The sequence below is a fragment of the Sus scrofa genome, chromosome 17 (genome assembly GCF_000003025.6).
Source record: "Sus scrofa isolate TJ Tabasco breed Duroc chromosome 17, Sscrofa11.1, whole genome shotgun sequence".
Classification (NCBI taxonomy): Eukaryota; Metazoa; Chordata; class Mammalia; order Artiodactyla; family Suidae; genus Sus; species Sus scrofa.
Window position 1 is genome coordinate 13,828,556 of NC_010459.5, and position 19,651 is coordinate 13,848,206.

Sequence of the window (19,651 nt, forward strand, 5' to 3'; positions counted from 1 at the left end):
CAATTAAGACCTTTAATACAAAGGAATAAAAAAAGAGTAAGATAAAGTAGCCACTGACATGACTGGGCTACTGGTGGACAAAGTCTGGAGTCCTCTGATTCCTTATAAGCTTGTGAAGATGCATCTGGGAACTCCCCTCCCACATACACCCCCTTCCTAAAGCAATACAGAGGTATTTTCAGATGGCCAAAGTCTGAGTGAGCAGGTGAAATTTAGATTTATGGCTCTTAATGTGACCCCATTTGTTCTCATACAATGGAGAGATCAAGGAAAATTTGAATAAAAAATATTTTGTCACTGAACTCAAGTTTATTTCTCATGAGGAAGGACTATCTTAATTAAGAGTTCACTGGAGTTCCCCCTGTGGCACAGTGGGATAAGAACCCAACTACAGCAGCTTGGGTCCATGTGAAGGCACAGGTTCAATCCCTGGCCCAGTGAAGTGGGTTAAAGGATCCAGCTTGGCCTCAGGTGCAGCCTAGCTCACAACTGAGCAGAGATTCAATCCCTGGCTCAGGACCTTTCATATGCCTTGGGTGCCACCATAAAAAATAAATAAATAAAGGGTTCACTTTATCCACTGCTAAGAAGTTTTCATACCACCTAAATTATCTGTATGGGACAGTGTCCAGATTCATTCTTGGAGATGGGAGGATGAATTAAAGTCCTTGTATGGTTGATGCTTAAGTAGGTTCAAGTGTATGTGTCTCAAGCCCCAGACGGGAGTCTTATCTTAGAAGATTTTTCCCTTCTCTGATTAAAGCACAGACAGGGATTAGTAAAGAACAGACAAGGACTGGTAAACTACAGACAGGGACTGGTAAAATTGAAAAAGGAGAGCAGAGGATTCAAAGTACATGGACTTGCCTAGTTCATTTTCAACAAACGTTTCTTTTCACCAAAAGTATTTGGTGAAGAGCCTTAAGGCTAAGCTCTCTGGGCAGCTATCTCTCTAAACAAAGTACTTATAAGTGGAATTTTTTTTGGTAACTGAACTATGTTTCAAATTAGAAGGGAGATTACATATAATTTTTCTAGGAATCCTTTCAAGTTTCCCTAACCCCAAGGTTACATTCCATCAAAGCTCCCCTTCCATTTTGGGTTGTACTGAGATAGTATTACTTTGTGTGAAAATGTTACCCTTCATAAGACAAATTGAATACACTTTCAAAATTGTATTGATAGATATCTACTAGACATCTATGGTATGCAAGGTGCCATGCTAGGCATGGTGAAAGATAAGAAAAATAGGAGTTCCCGTTGTGGCGCAGCAGAAATGAACCTGACTAGGAACCATGAGGGTGTGGATTCAATCCCTGGCCTCGTTCACTGGGTTAAGGATCTGGCATTGCCATGAGCTGTGGTGTAGGTTGCAGATGTGGCTCAGATCCCACCTTGCTGTGGCTGTGGCTATAGCTCTGATTTGACCCCTCGCCTGGGAACCTCCATATGCCTCCGGTGTTGCACTAGAAAAGACAAAAAGACAAAAAAAAAAAAAAAAAAAAAAAAAAAAAAAAGAAAGAAAAGAAAAATAAGAATGATGGAGCCAGGGGAGTTCCCTGTAGTGGCTCAGCTGTTAACATATCTGACTAGCATCCATGAGGACGCAGGTTCAATCCCTGGCCTTGCTCAGTGGGTTAAGGATCCAGCATTGCCGTGAGCCGTGGTGTAGGTCACAGACACAGCTGGGATCTGGCATTGCTGAGGCTGTGGTGTAGGCCGGCAGCTACAGCTCCAATTTGACACTTAGCCTGGGAACCACCATATGCTGTGAGTGTGGCCCTAAAAAGCAAAAAAAAAAAAAAAAAAAAAAAGTGATGGAGCCAAAAAAATTAGGCGCCATCTAGTTTAATAACGTCATTTGGCAGGCTCAGAAATTGAGACTTAGAAAAATCAACTCACAAGAATGATGTGTACATGTACGACTGAATCCCTTTGTTGTACAGCAGAAATTATCACAACATTGTAAATCAACTATATCTCAACAAAATTAAAAAAAAATAACTCACCACCCCATTTGGTTGCAAGAAACAGAAGTCATTTGAGCCAGCCCCTAGGTAAAGAGAGACTGATTTTAAAGAATCAAGAGTTTCTTGCAGAACTCATGGGAAGGACGTGACCAGGTCCAAGTTGCACTAGGTTATGACCTACAACATTCATTCTCTTTTCTCTCTCTCTCTTTCCCCCTTGTTCCCTCCTTCTCTTTCTCCTTGTTCTTGCCATCTCTCTGCATAGGTACTCTAACTTCTGTCCAGTTGGCCACCTTTATCCCAAACTCTACACTTAGATCCTGCACCCACCATCAACACACAATCTCTGGGTGCCGTCGGCTGTGGCCAGCAGCAGGGTGGGGAGGGGTGGGCAGAGCAGAAAAGTGTTTAGAGTCTCTTCTGAATGGTCCTATCACTTGTTCATCTCCCACCTGTTGTTCCCTACAGCTCTGGCAGCCAAGGTTCCTGGTCAGGCCTGAGGACCTCTCTCCCATCACTTCCTCAGTGCTCTTATAGCATTGATTCAAAATGCATCTACAATGATCACTTCCTTGGGCCAACCGCCCCAAGAGCCGAGTTGGTGTCTGCTTTATCAGTTCATTTCCTTTTCCATCCGCCACGCCGTATGAGTACACACATCTGATAAATGAAAACAATGAAAAAGTGAATCCCATCACATAACTTGCCAGGTTACAAGCATCAACTCCTTTCATTTTCATATACCCCTAGGAAGAGGCACTATTTTTATCCTCATTTTATAGATGAGGAAACTGAGGCATAGAGTGGCTAGGTAACTAACGTTCCCAAGATCGGAGACAGCAGGTGCCAGATCTGGGCTATGAACCTAGGAAATCTATCTCAAGTCCCTCTCTCGACTGATGTGTTTTCTGCCTCCTCTGCAATCCAGTCCAGGTAGGGACACAACACCCACTGACTGCTGGACCCAGTGGCGTCATACATGATACAAGATTGTGTCATTGTCTTCTAATTTGAATGTTGCTGTGCTAAAGTTTGCAGCTAGCCTGATTTGGGGGTGGGGAGATAGGATGACCTTTCTGTTGGGTAACCAGAAGAACTTTCATCTTTGAACTATAATAACATTAATAGGATATGTTGGTATTAGTTGGTCTATTCCTTTAGCAATTAATTCAATGAATGGTTACTGGGGGTTCCCAGGTGCCAGGCATTATTTTAAACACTAGGGGCATAACAGCAAATAAAAAGGACAAAAATCCCCATCCCTGTATCTCATGGAATTTACATTCTAGTGAAATACTTAAAAGGCAAAAAAAAAAAAAAAAATCCAAAAAAAAAAAAAAACCAACTCACCCTATATCCATTTTTTTAGAACAAAATATAGCCTTTCAATCTATAAATTCAAGGTGTTTGTTTTAGGAAAATTTTCTTAATGTATATATTTGAATTCCAATTAAAGCCTGTAACTGGGGTTCCCTGGTGGCCTAGCAGTTAAGGACTTGGTGTTGTCACTGCTGTGGCTTGAGTTAGATCCCTAGCCTGGGAACTTGCACATGAAACCTGTAACCAGATGGGGAAGCTGAGCTGGCATATGTCTTGGGGTGGGTGTTACAGAGAGGATTATTATTCCTTGCAGTCTCTACCAGGCTGTGTAGTGAAAGCCTCAGGAGCTCAGGAGCACACTTCATTTTTTTAATTTTTAATTTATTTTAATTAATTAATTTACTTATTTTTATCTTTCTAGGGCCACACCTGCAGCATATGGAGGTTCCCAGGCTAGGGGTGGAATCCGAGCTGTAGCCACCAGCCTACACCACAGCAGTGCAGGATCTGAGCCGGGTCTGCGACCTACACCACAGCTCACTGCAATGCCGGATTCTTAACCCACTGACTAAGGCCAAGGATCGAACCTGCGTTCTCAGGGATGCTAGTCGGTTTCATTAACCGCTGAGCCATGATGTGAACTCCAAGGAGCATCGCTTCAGAGTCCCTGGAGTGAGAGTACTCTATTTCAACTACTGGAATTATGGTTACCAAACAAAACATAGATATTATAAACCATTATGATGTAAAAACTATAAAGGTAAGAATTTAAGCATCCTGATTTCTTCATTTCATATAAAGAGGGGATGAAAGATGTTTGAAGCAGATAGCCCAAGAATAGAGATGTAAGTGAGTTAAAGCTGTTTGGTACTCACTAGATGGCAGTTTGCAGCCAGGGTGGGGCCTCCTTGCCTCTGGTGGTCTCTGAGCTTGAGCAGCAGCAATGCCAGTTAGTGTGTTAGGATCAAACATGAGGAGCAACCTGCCAGGGGCTTAACGGCCTTGCACAAAGATTTGTTTCAGAAAAACACTTTCACTCATCCTCATGGAGAAATAAAGCACTAGAGCTCTATATATATGCATATAGCATTACTTAGTAATAAGCAACCACAACTGAAGAAAGGAGAAAAAAGAGGTGGGATGCAGTAAAAGCACATGGATTTCATTGTCACTGGTGGTGGGGATCCAACTGATACTGTCTCAAGAAAGAAAGATTAAATAAAACATATACAATTTGAGAGTTCTTTTGTATTATTTGCATTATTCCACGGGCGTATATTATGTAGTCCAAAAATTAAAAAGAAAGACAGCAAGGAGGGCCAAGGGAGAGATGAGATGATGGTTAAGATAGGTGCTGGCAGAGATTTCTGAGATGTCTCAGATGCTGCCTCCTCTCCAGGTTCATATCCAGAAAAATGGAGGTGGACAATAAGAGCCTCAGATTTCAGACCAGCTCGGTATCTGAAAGGGGAGAGGAACTATGCCACTTCTCATCAGGTACCTGGAGTATCCTGGAACCTGTGGCATGGTGGCTGCTTAAGTCACCTTCAGGAGTAAAGGGATCGAGTCAGGTCCAGAAAGCGTCTGGGAGGCATGGGGACCTGGGAGAGAGCCACACCCCAGAGAGGAACATGGAAGTCAGATGCAGGAAAGCTGAGGGACAGGAGAGAATCTCACAACTGGAACAAGAGGACCCACTGTGTCTCGGCCATGCCAGGGACACAAGGGAACTCAGACATCATCCTGCGGGAGCCAGGGTGGGAGGATGCTATACACAGAACCTGCATTACACTCACTAGGCCCCCATGTCACCTCCCACCCACCCCCAGTTGCCAAGATGCCTCATAAGCCCACTGCCACCAGCAAAACTGAGATGAGACCCTAGGGTCAAAGTGGGGGTGGGGCGGGCAGAAAGGAAATTTTCAGAATTAGCTGACTTTAACCAGAAATGGCTGAGTTTATCAGAAATTAAGCAACGGGTTTTCTGCTATTGGCCAAATAGGGGCTCAAAATAGAGACTAAATTGTCCTTAAGAGAAAAATTTCATGTGTAGCATATCAGAGCATTTGACTTAAAAGTCCAGGTGAGAGAATGAGATAAATGCTTTCCACCGCTGCAGCTCCAAGGGTGGGCCGTGGACCAGGCAGCTCTGACATCACCTGGGATTTTGTTATAAACACAGAGCCAGGCTTCAGGCCGTACACAAGTTCAACACTGAGGCCAGATGCTCTGTGTGCAGGCTAATGATGGAGCCCTCTGCTTTAATCGTCTCAGGTGCTCTGTGGAAGCAGCCCGGAATGCAGGACTAGGTGGATAGGAGAAGTGGCATCTGGGTGGAATTGTAAAGGGTGAGTAGTTCCTTAGATGGAGAAGGACATTCCTGGCTGAGCTACAGCAAGTTCAAAGCCATGAAAAGCCTTGGCAAGTCTGAGAACAGTGTGTGGTCCAGTGTAGCTGGAACAGAAGGTGGGGGTGAGAGGTATTTTATGTTCCACTTAAGCAGCCAAGAAATAACATTCAAGATACTCCTGATTCCTGTGGTGTTTTAGGAACACAGCTCCCTTCTCCCTCCATAGGAGCATCGTCCAAACTGAAGGGCTTGAGGTGAGCCGACGCCACTGCTCTCGTGGAGATGCAGACTGCCCGGGAGGCGTCTGCGGGGCGAGGTTTCTTGGAGAACAGATGTGCTTCCTCTGCCAAGACACATCTAGAAAGAGCCAAGGAGGGGCAGGCAGAAGAGCCCAGCCATCATCCCATGTAAGATGCTGATCCTCTGGCCAGAGCTGGCCAAATCTCCGCGGTGAAAACCAACTTTCAGGACTTTCATCGCTTTGGGGTCTTGACCACCCCTCCTTCCTGTCTCTGCCACCCCTGTCCCCTCCTCCAGGCTGGGCTAAAGAGAGACCCCCTCTTCCATGCTCTGCCTAATTTCTTCATTAGGAGACTTCCCAACCCAGCCAGCAGCCCCACGCCTTCCTGCGGTGCCCCTGATTGAGAACAGGCCTGGACTGGCCAGGGCTTCCAGCAGCCTTAACCTCTTCCTCCCCAGACGCTGGCCATCAGGGAAGGGGGTGAGAGAAGGGCTTTGAAGGAGCTAAAGACTGGACAGAGAATGTTCATTCCAACGTCTAGCCTGTTGGCTCTTGTTCTGAGGGAATGATGAGACTGGTGCCCAGGCACATAGGCGGGAAGGTGCAGGGAGACGGGCACAAGATGAGGTGGGAGTGGAGTTCCCGTTGTGGCACGGCAGAAATAAATCCGACTAGGAACCATGAGGTTGTGGGTTCAAGGCCAGGCAAGTTCCCTTGCCTTGCTCAGTGGGTTATGGATCTGGCGTTGCTGTGAGTGTGGTGTAGGTCACAGATGCGGCTTGGATCCAGCACTGCTGAGGCTGTGGTGTGGGCCAGCAGCTGTAGCTCCGGTTGGACCCCTAGCCTGGGAACATCCATATGCCACAGGTGCAGCCCTCAAAACCAAAAAAAAAAAAAAAAAAAAAAGATGAGGTGGGAGAGGCCAGCTCATGCCTGCTGGTAGTGTAAGCCACCATGAATAGTTTGGGTTTCATGCATATTGCAGTGGGATGCCCTTAAATCGTGGGTTTACTTTAGAGATTAGACCTTACATCCTGATGGGAGAAGCTGGTGAGGTAACATCCATAAAAGGATCACTGGGAGATCAGAAAAAAGTACAAACCAGGAACCACAAACACCGTGCCTCTGTGATCAGTGGTAAGCCTGGGTCAGCCAGTGTGGGCTGAAAATAAAAGCTGGACCCAAAGTGAGGGGTGTGGAGTTGGAGAAAGGACAGATCTTCCATGGCATCACAGGCTGTGACCCCAAAAATACACTTCATAAAGCCCTCTGGTAGGCTTTGATAAACTGATGACTGGCCATTCTAAACCTGGTGTCCAAGTTCCAGCCCCTAAAGCCAACTGCTTACTTGACACCAGCATGGGCCATGGGTGCGGCCCTAAAAGAAAAAAAAAAATTTTTTTTTACATCATGAAAGTATTTTAAAGTTAATTCTCTAAAAAATATGAATATCTTACCATTTAATCCCAATTATAAGTATGTGATTTTTTTTATTTATTTATTTATTTTTTGTCTTTTTGCCTTTTCTAGGGCCGCTCCCGTGGCATGTGGAGGTTCCCAGGCTAGGGGTCCAATCGGAGCTGTAGCCACTGGCCTACACCAGGGCCACAGCAACGCTGGATCCGAGCCACGTCTGTGGCCTACACCACAGCTCACGGCAATGCCCAGATCCTTAACCCAATGAGCAAGGCCAGGGATCAAACCCTCAACCTCACGGTTCCTAGTCAGAGTCGTTAACCACTGAGCCACCAGTATGTGATTTTTTTAAATTAAAATATTAAGTAAATGAAGGATGGCCAATGTTAGGACTCATAAGAAAGAATTTACACAGGAAAAAATGATCAAACTGGCACCAGACCTTTAATCTGAAACACAGGGAGTGAATAAACTGTGGAATAACATACTGATTAAAAAAAAAACACAGCAACTCAAAAAAACCTCTGTTCAACAAAGATATCACTGACATGTGAGGGTAAAAGAAAGATACTTACGGATATGACAGGCATCAGAATGTCCCGCATCTTAGGCAAACTTTCAAGAAAGAACTCTGTCCAAAAACAAATGACTCAGAAAAGACATTTCAGGAAGAGGAAATAGTGGTGAGCAATGGACCTTTCAAAATGCACACTGTTAAATCTAACAAAATAACGTATTGTGTGAAATCGTGTAATATAAATACTCAAGAAGGATTTACAAATACAAGAGACTTACTGCAAGAAAAATTCAAGTAATCAGCTAGGATGAAGAGTATTAGGTACAGGGTGGCAGCATTTCAAAAGTAAAAGCTTTGTAAATATTTAATCTGGGAAGATGGGGAAATGGGAAGATGGGGAAATTATGTTTGTCTCAATTTAGGAGAGAGGAGGGGAGTGGTGAAAGGAATGATTAGCGTCTTGTTTTCATAACAGAATTGTACTTGTTTAATTATGAAATATGGGAAAAGTTTAATGATATTCTTATACAACTGGACAAAGAAGGGGTAAAAATAATAAGGAAATTAGCACAGTTTTATCAACAATTTTTTATTAACTTTTTTTTTTTTTTTTTTAGGGTCACACCTTCAGCATATGGAAGTTCCCAGGCTAGGGGTTGAATTGGAGCTGCAGCTGCCTGCCTACACCACAGCCACATCAATGCAGGATCCAAGCCACATCTGCAACTACACCACAGCTCACAGCAATGCCAGATCCTTAAACCACTGCGCAAGGCCGGGGATTGAACCCACATCCTCCTGGATACTAGTCAGGTTCATAAGCCACTGAGCTTAAACAAAATTTAAAGGTAAAGTAGATACAGTGAAGTAAGTAATAAACAAAATGAAGAAATAATAAAATTATGAACATCAGTTAATACAATAAGTTCGAGCAGAATGAATTATCTTAAGAAGGTCAGAAAGAGTTAATATGTAAAACCTAGCTATATAGACACAGTTGAAATATAACGACAATGACTAATGATAGAAGGATGGACAAAGAGACACAAAGTAGATACAAATACTTCTCCTCATCCTATTAAGAAAGTCTGCTAATTGTGATATGAAACATCACGAAATTTAAAATTAAAAGCACTAAATAGAATAAGGAGGATCATCATGATACAAGTCACACTTTCTAAAGAAGATATTCGGCTGCAACTCACTTTCTAAAGAAGCTATACAGCTATAAACATGTAAGCACCAAACAACATGGAAACTAAATATATAATACAAAAACGACTAGAAATTCGAGAAGAGTTCCATTTAAAAATCATTGTTAGAACCTGAATAGACATTTCTCCAAAGAAGATATACAGATGGCCAACAAACACATGAAAAAAATGCTCAACATCGCTGATTAGAAGAGAAATGCAAATCAAAACTACCATGAGGTATCACCTCACACCAGTCAGAATGGCCATCATTACTAAGTCCACAAATAACAAGTGCTGGAGGGGCTGTGGAGAAAAGGGAACCCTCCTGCACTGCTGGTGGGAATGTAAACTGGTACAGCCACTATGGAGAACAGTTTGGAGATACCTTAGAAATCTATACATAGAACTTCCACATGACCCCGCAATCCCACTCTTGGGCATCTATCCGGACAAAACTCTATTTAAAAGAAACACATGCACCTGCATGTTCATTGCAGCACTATTCGCAATAGCCAGGACATGGAAACAATCTAAATGTCCATCAACAGATGATTGGATTCAGAAGATGTGGTATATATACACAATGGAATACTACTCAGCCATAAAAAAAGAATGACATAATGCCATTTGCAGCAACATGGATGGAACTAGAGACTCTCATCCTGAGTGAAATGAGTCAGAAAGACAAAGACAAATACCATATGATATCACTTACAACTGGAATCTAATATCCAGCACAAATGAACATCTCCTCAGAAAAGAAAATCATGGACTTGGAGAAGAGACTTGTGGCTGCCTGATGGGAGGGGGAGGGAGTGGGAGGGCTCGGGAGCTTGGGCTTATCAGACACAACTTAGAATAGATTTACAAGGAGATCCTGCTGAATAGCATTGAGAACTTTGTCTAGATACTCATGTTGCAACAGAAGAAAGGGTGGGGGAAAAATGTAATTGTAATGTAAAATGTAACTGTAATGTAAAAATGTAATTGTAACATGTAAGGATAACCTGACCCCCTTGCTGTACAGTGGGAAAATTTTTAAAAATATATATATAAAAAAAAATCATTGTTTAGAGGAGTTGCCCCTGTGGTGCAACAGGATTGGCAGCATCCCTAGAGCATCAGGACACAGTTTCTATCCCCAGTCAGCCTAGTGAGTTAGGGACCCAGCATTGCCACAGCTGCAGCATCAGTTGCAACTGAGGCTCAGATCTGATCCTGGCCCAGGAACTCTTTATGCTGCAGGGTGGCCAAAATAGATATTTTTTAAAATTATTGTTAGAGATTTAAATACAACTCTTTTTCACTTTTCCTTTTTAAAACATTTATTAATTTTTTAAAAAGTAAAACAATTTTATTGGAGTATCCTTGACTTACAGCATTGTATTAATTTCAAGTGTACCACAAAGTGAATCAGTTATACATATTAATATATCCATTCTCTTTTCCCATGTAGTTATTACAAACTATTGAGTAGATTTTCCTGTGCTATACAGTAGGTTCTTTTTAATCACCTATTTTATATAGTAGTAAGTATATATTATTCCCACCCTGCCAATTCCTCCCTCCCCACAATGGTTTCTCACCTATGGTAACCAGAAGATTGGTTTTGAACTCTGTTTGTTTCCATTTTAGAAATGTTACTTTATATAATTTTTTATTAGATTCCACGTATAAGTGGATATCATATGATATTTGTCTTTGTCTGACTTACTTGACTCAGTTGTTGCAAATGGCATTATTTCATTCTTTTTTATGGCTGAATAATATTCCTATATATATATATACACACACAAATATATGTGTATATGACATATAATATATATACACACATATATGTGTATACGATTGATCTATATGATATATATGTGTATGTGATATATATAATGTGATATATTATATATATACCACATCTTCTTTATCCATTCCTCTGTTGATGGATATTTAGGTTGCTTCCATGTCTTGGCTATTGTGGATAGTGCTGCAATGAACATTGGAGTGCTCTATATCTTAACCCCTGTGCTGCTTTCTAATGCTCTGGATGAGTATCACTACCATTTTAAAGAGATGAAAACAGAGGACCAGAATTTAAGCAACACGCTGAAGCCTATATAATGGATCCTTTGTTAGGTTGAAGCTTATGAATTGCGAGTCTAATTTTAATTGTTTCTTTCACTCGCTTTTTTTGTTTTTGTAAAATAAACATAACATTAAATTTACCATTGTAACCATTTTAAGTGTACATTAAGTGGCATTAAGTACATTCACATAGTCCCATCCATTTCCAGAAATTTTTCATCTTCCCAAATTGAAACACTGCCCCTATTACCACTCTTTTTAAAAATGTATAACGTGGAGTCCCCCTGTGGTATAGGAGGGTAAGGATCAGGCATTTTCACTGCAGCAGCTGCAGTGCAGTTTGGACTCCTAACCTGGGAACTTCCATAGGCCACAGATGCAGCCAAAAAATAAAAATAAAAAAATTTTAATTAAAAATTTTAAAAAAGATAAAACATACATCAGTCTTTGTTGACATAATTGACATACCATACAATAAATCCATTTTAAGATATGGAATCCAACAGTTTTTCTGTATGTTCATAGAATTGTACAACTATGACTATAATACATTTTAAAACATTTTTGTTAGCCCCCAAAGAAACACTGTATCCATTAACAGTCACTCCCCAACTCCCCCAGCCCCTAATCTACTTTCTCTCTTTAGATTTGCCTGGAATGATATGATAGGTGTCCAATAATTTTTGTTTTGCTTTGTTTTGTTTTGTTTTGTTTAGGGCTGCACCCTCAGCCCATGGAAGTTCCCAGGCTAGAGGCAGAATCAGAGCTGCAGGTGCCGGCCTAGGTCACAGCCACAGCAACTCAGGATCTAAGCCGTGTCTGCAACCTACCTCATAGCTCATTGCAACACAGGATACTTAACCCACTGAGGGAAGCCAGGGATCAAACCCACATCCTCATGGATAGTGGTCACAATGGGAACTCCAGTGTCCAATAACTTTAGATTATTTTTGATCTATAAAATCTCTAATACGTAGGACATAGTTTTGGGCTGCTGCAATAGAGGCCCAAGTAATAATGGTTTAAACAAGTGTATTTCTCATGACAATGCTTGGGCTGCTCTCTGTCATCCTAGGTACAGGCCCCTCCTTTCATATTTTCCTGCTCTCCTAGGTGTTGGCCTTGTCTTAATGGACCAAGTCAGCTGGCCACTACTTCTGCTTTCCAGTAATGGGAAGGAGGAGAAAGAGTGAGGATGAGGGTAAACACCTACCCTTTAAGAACGCAAACCTGAGGCGGCACCTGCAGCCTTGTTGAGAGCTCACTGGTCAGATCCCGGTCACACTCAGTTATAAAAGCAAGGCTAGGAAGTGTAGTCTTGCACCTTTCTGAAATTCCATGATCACGGAAGGATGGTCTCTGCTGCAGTGGGAAGAGGGTTTTCCAAGATCTGAGTGTGGATCTGTCTACCTGCAAAGCTCATGATCTCCTCACTGAACCACAATAAACATGACTGGGATGCTGCTTGAGGTGAAATATTTTAATTTTTCTAACAGTCTTCTAGTGGGCAAGAAGCTTATTCCTAGGAGGGCCTCTCTGAAGGTCATTCTTTCTGCTTCAAACTTGAGGCCACAATGGATCACGTGCTGTCCAAGAGGTAAAATATAACAAATAAATGATGTGTATGTGTTCGTGTGTACACACACACACACACACACACACACACACACACACACACCCCTTTATAAAAGGACCTCTGTTATCTTTGCATCTCCAAAGACAGTTGCCTTTTAGGTGATACAAATTGATATTTTTGAGGCCCTGTGTCTTTGTAGGGTTGGGAGGTTGGGACAGCAATGGAAGAAAAATTGTCTTGTCCCTTAACCTAGGCCTATGTCCAGAGGTAGCATTGACCCAATTCAGGCAAAGGCTGCCTTGGTGTCTGTGTGTTGGGGGGAAGGGAGCAGTGACAGGGTGGTCACTATAGACTTCTGGGCACAACTCAATGGCAGAGGCCTAATCTCACCATCTGAGTCTTTCCTCACTGTGGTTATGTTTCCTCCTATGGACTGAATATTCTGGAAGATTTCATACAACAAACCATGTCATTTATTAGGTAAAACCTTCCTATATAGGACAAAAGGTGGTAAAAACATATGTATTAGCTTTAGCATTTTCATGTTTTTACTGAGACATATTTGGCCACATGGTTATTTTAATGTCAAGTACAATTTGAGGAAGCGCAATGTTTTATATTAGTGTTAGAGGAGTACAGAGACTTTCCCATTTCTTAAACTGTGATATTACTGAATACAATTAAAACACAATTTTAACTAGCCAGCCATAAAAGAATGAAGTTTTGCCATTTGGAACAACATGGATGGATAGACTTGGAGGGTATTTTGCTAAGTAAAATTAAGTCAGAGAAAGACAAATACTGTATAATTTATATGCTGAATCTAAAAAAACACAACAAACTAGCGAATACAGTCAAAAAGCAGATTCACAGATATGGAGAACAATCTAGTGGTTACCTGTGGGGAGAGAAAAGAAGGGAAGGGCAGAGTCGGAGCAGCGGCTTAAGAGGCACAAACTATTAGATATAACATAAGCTACAAGGACATATTGTACAACACAGGGAACTCTGCCAATATATTATACTTTATAATACGTTTTATGTTATAATAACTGTAAATGGAATATAACGTTTAAAAATTGTGAATCACTGTATTATATACCTGTAACATATAATACTGTTCAACTATACTTCAATAAAAATGATTATAATGCAATTTTCATATTTTTTGAAAAAGCATTTATGAAAGTAACTTGCTTTTTTTTTTTTTTTTTTTTTGTCTTTTTTGCCATTTCTTGGGCCACTCCCGCAGCATATGGAGGTTTCCAGGCTAGGGATCAAATCAGAGCTGTAGCCACCGGCCTACACCAGGGCCACAGCAACTCGGGATCCGAGCTGTGTCTGTGACCTACACCACAGCTCATGGCAACACCGGATCCTTAACCCACTGAGCAAGGCCAGGGATCGAACCCGCAACCTCATGGTTCCTAGTCAGATTTGTTAACCACTGAGACATGACAGCAACTCCTGAAAGTAATTTGTATTTAAAAGTTAGAAAATATGAAGTTCCTGTCATGGCTCAGTGGAAACTAATCTGACCAGCATCCACGAGGATGCAGGTTTGATCCCTGGCCTCGCTCAGTGGGTTAAGGATCTGGCGTTGCCGTGAGCTGTGGTGTAGGCTGCAGATGTGGCTTGGATCCCATTATTACTGTGGCTGTGGTGTAGGCTGGCAGCTGCATCTCTGATTGAACCCCTAGCCTGAGAACTTCCCTATGCCGCGGGTGCAGTCAGAAAAAGCAAAACAAAACAAAACAAAAACCCAAAACAAACAAACAAAACAAATGGCAAAAAAGGGCCTTCTGAAGAATTGAAAGAAACACTTCTCAACAAAACAAACATGACATGGGAGAAAACTTTTAAGTAAAGTCCCTAAGATACATTTTCAGCAGACTTGAGAGGTTATTGCATCTATGAAAAGACCACATCATGGAATATTGTGTTTTAATTTGAAATACAATTACAAAGCCAATTAACAAAATTTTTAATTACTCAATGAATTTATTACATTTATAGTTGTACAATGATCATCACAATCCAGTTTTATAAGATTTCCATCCCACAACCCCAGCACATCCCCCTACCCCCTGAACTGTCTCCTTTGGAAACCGTAAGATTTTCCAAAGTCTGTGAGTCAGTATCTGTTTGCAAAGATGTTCATTCTGTCCTTTTTTCAGATTGCACATGTCCATGAAAGCATTTGATGTTGGTGTCTCATTGTCTGACTGACTTCACTTAGTATGATAATTTCTAGGTCCATCCATGTTGCTAAAAATGCCAGTTTTTTGTTCCGTTTAATGGCTGAGTAATATTCCATTGGGTATGTGTACCACCTCTTCTTGATCCACTCCTCTGTCGATGGGCATTTAGGTTGTTTCCATGTGTCGGCTATTGCAAATAGTGCTGTAGTGAACATTGGAGTACATGTGTCTTTGCGACTCATGGTTTTCTCTGGATAGATGCCCAGGAGTGGGATTGCTGGATCAAATGGGAGTTCTATTTTTAGTTTTCTGAGGACTCTCCATACTGTTTTTCACAGTGGTTGCACCAGTTTACAATCCCACCAACAGTGTAACAGGGTTCCTTTTTCTCCAAACCCTCTCCAGCACTTAATTGTTTGTAGACGTTTTGATGATGGCCATTCTGGCTGGTGTAAGATGGTACCTTAGAGTGGTTTTGATTTGCATTTCTCTGATAATGAGTGATGTTGAACATCTTTTCATGCGTCTTTTGGCCATCTGTATATCTTCTTTGGAGAATTGTCTGTTTAGATCTTCTGCCTATTTTTTGATGGGGTTGTTTGTTTTTTTGGTATGGAGTGGCAGGAGGTGTTTATAAATTTTGGAGATGAATCCCTTGTCAGTTGATTCATTTGCAAAGATTTTCTCCCATTCTGTGGGTTGTCTTTTTGTTTTGTTTAGGGTTTCCTTTGCTGTGCAGAAACTTTGAAGTTTGATTAGGTCCCATTTGTTTATTTTAGTTTTTATTGTCAATACTCTAAGAGGTGGATCCGAGAAGATGTTGCTGTCGTTTATGTCAGAGAGTATTTGGCTTCTGTTTTCCTCTAGGAGTTTGATAGTGTCTGGTGTTATATCTAGGTCTTTAATCCATTTTGAGTTGATGTTTGTGTATGGTGTTAGGGAGTGTTCTGATTTCATTCTTTTCCATGTGGCTGTCCAGTTCTCCCAGCGCCACTGATGGAAGAGGCTGTTTTTTCTCCCTTGTATATTCTTGCCTCCTTTGTCATAGGTTAGTTGGCTGTAGGTGCGTGGGTTGAATTCTGGGCTTTCTATCCTGTTCCATTGATCTATATTTCTGTCTTACAAAGCCAAATTTAAAAAAGCAACAACCCCAAATGAAGTACCGGATCTGGGAATTGAGCTTTCGTGGCTGTAAACATCACAAAAGGAGAGACCACCTGCTCCCTGATAGAAGGACAGACACACAGTCAATTATAAAGTAGTGCTTCCCTCACCCAGGCAAAGGAATATGTTCAAAGGGATGCATACAGCATCTCCTGTAGGAAACTGCAGGACAAATAAATTGCTCAACAAATAAACTGCAAAGAAGAAAGAAAGAAAGTGTGAGAGAGCAAGAGAGACTTATCAATCAATACCAGTGGTGATGTGTAGACATTATGTGGATCCCACCTCAAACATGCATGAGACAACTAGAAATTTGAACACTAAATATTTTATCGTATTAAATAAACACTTAATTAAGGTAATTTTTGGTTTTTAAAGAACTGTCTTTTAGTAGTAACTACTGAAATGTTTATAGATGACGTCTAGAATGTGAGCAAAGCAATGGGGGAGGGAAAATTGAGGGGTGTAGATGAAATAAGATTGGCAAGCAGTTGATACTTGTTAAGCCGAGTGATGGGCACGTGGGGGGCTATTATGCCATTCTCTACTTTCGTGTATGTTTGAAAATTACCAGAGTTCCCATTGTGGCTCAGCAGTAATGAATCCAACTCGTATCCATGAAGGTGCGGGTTTGATTCCTGGCCTTGCTCAGTGGATTGGGGATCTAGCATTGCCATGAGCTGTGGTGTAGGTTGAAGTTGTGGCTTGGATCTGGAGTTTCTGTGGCTGTGGTGTAGGCTGGCAGCTACAGCTCTGATTTGACCTGAGAATTTCCATATGCCACAGGTGTGGCCCTAAAAAGACGGAAAAAAAAAAAAAAAAAAAAGGAAAATTACCAAAATACATTGCTTAAAAATTGCTCTAGAAACATGAGCAAGAGGTTGGGTATTCCAGTAAGTTAGATCACTGCACAAGAAATTCTCCCAGAACTTAGAGGAAATGGAAAAACATGGGAGTGAAACTATTTGAAAGGTAGGGATACCTAGTGGATGCAGTGTGAATATAAAGTCAGAATTCCAGAAGAACAGAACCCACAGAGGACAAACAATAAACTTCATTAAGGAACATTTCCATTGCTGGTTTCTTCTCCAACCAACAAGCTATTTAGCAATATTTAATACATCCGAATACACAGATTTTTCATTTATTATTAACTTCTAACTAATTGTGTATCGTTTGGGAACATGTTCCATATGATACCTATTTTTGAAAAAAACCTGAGGCTTGCTTTAGTGCCTAGAGCAGCTTTTAGAAACATCCCCATGCACTTGTGAGGAACGTGTGTTCTTTAACTGTTGGATGCAGAACTCTGAACACGCCCTTTGACCAACTTAACCTTGCTGTTTTGGTCTGCCTGACTGATTGAAAGGAAGTGCTGGCGTTTCCCAGTGGGAGGTGGACCTGTCCATTTCATCCTGCAGTTCCATCCATTTATACTACATGAATTTTGAGGCTATCTGATTAGGTGCATGTGTTTAAAATCGACTCCTCTTTGTAAAGTGAACCTCCCTACCCTTACCAATTTTTGTCTTAGAATTTATTTTGTCTGAAAATAATATAATAGTGGCTAGTATCTGTCCCATGTGATTTTTTCCCATCTTTTTACTTTCAATTTTGCACATTCTTATGTAAACCAGTCTCTTGTAAATAGTACTTCTAAACGTATCTGTGGTAAAGGATCATTTTTTCCCCCAATCCATTATTGGTTAAGACTTTTGTAAAATATAAACCCCATATTAATAAATTTCTAGAATTAAAGACATGCAAAATACAAACCAAGACAGTTTAGTATTAAATTCAACACATATAAAACGATTGCCAAATCGCTTAGAAACTTTCATAAAGTTTCTAAGACACAATCAACTTTTGAATATGTTGTTGCCACCTTCAACAATCCACACTTTTTTTTTTTTTTTTTTTTGTCTTTTTGCTATTTCTTGGGCCACTCCCGCGGCATATGGAGGTTCCCAGGCTAGGGGTTGAATCGGAGCTGTAGCCACCGGCCTACGCCAGAGCCACAGCAACTCGGGATCCGAGCCGCATCTGCAACCTACACCACAGCTCACGGCAACACTGGATCCTTAACCCACTGAGCAAGGCCAGGGATCGAACCCGCAACCTCATGGTTCCTAGTCGGATTCGTTAACCACTGCACCACGACGGGAACTCCCACAGCCGCACTTTTGAACACAATAAACCTGGTGAATATAAGGATTTTGCTCTGTTATCTGGTCTAATAATCTATTTAATCGGCAAGTCTGTTTATGGTTATCGGTACATTTGGGCATGTTTCTGTCATCTCTGTAAGTCTCTGCTCTTCTCCCATCACCAAGTAGATACGGCCTGGAATTATAATTCAAGCACATTATGTATATTTCTTTCTTTCCTTTGGCCTTTGCTACATTTTAATGACTATTTGTGTCCCCTCAAATTCATATGTTGAAACCTAATAAACAGGGCCGTCAGAGGTGATTAGGTCATGAGGTTGCAGGCCTCATGAATGGCAATAATGCCCTCATAAGAGACCTCAAAGAGCTTGGTCTTTTGCCTCCTCTACCAAGTGAAGACACAGGGAGAAGACAGCTGTCTCTGAACGAGGAAGCAGATCCTCACCAGATACGGAATCTGCCACGCCATGACGTCCAGCCTCTAAAAACTGTGAGAAATGTTTACTGTTTCTAAACCACCCAGTCTATGGTTTTCTCTGAGAGCAGCCAGAATGGATCAAGACACTGAATTTACCCAGATCCTAACTGCTTAGCTTTCCCTCAGTTATCTCCTACAAGCCCTCTAGGTTGGTTTCTCCTCAAATTTAAGCACTTCATCCAAAATATTTAAATGGGGACCTTCAAGTGGCTAGACATAAAACTCTAAGTTCTTTTTCTTCAATCCTTAAAAACGTAACTCTGCAAACTGGGTTGCTGCTGGAAAATCTGGCACCCATGAAACACCAGCTCTTAAGGGCTTTGCTTTTGCTCATTCTCTCTGGAGCTTTCGGAATGATCATTGTCTTTGTTACTCGTAGATTTTAAAATTCAGTGAAGATGAATGGACTACATTACAGTTATGTACCAGTATGAAGGAATTTCACAATAGCTAGTGAAATGGGACAATACATACACTTTTTACATAATGTCCAAGAACATGCAAAACTAAAACTAAACAGTAAATTATTATGAGGTACCACTTCATACCAGTCAGAATGGCAAAGTCCACAAATAACAAGTGCTGGAGGGGGTGTGGAGAAAAGGGAACCCTCCTGTACTGTTGGTGGGAATGTAAGTTGGTACAACCACTATGAAAAACAGTATGGAGATACCTTAGAAAACTATACATAAAACTACCGTATGACCCAGCAATCCCACTCTTGGGCATATATCTGGACAAAACTTTCCTTGAAAAAGACACATGACCCACGTGTTCATTGCAGCACTATTCACAATAGCCAAGACATAGAAACAACCGAAATGTCCATCGACAGAAGATTGGATTAGGAAGATGTGGTGTATATATACACAATGGAATACTACTCAGCCATGAAAAATAAAACAATGCCATTTGCAGCAACATGGATGGAACTAGATTCTCATACTGAATGAAGTCAGTAAGAGAAAGACAAAT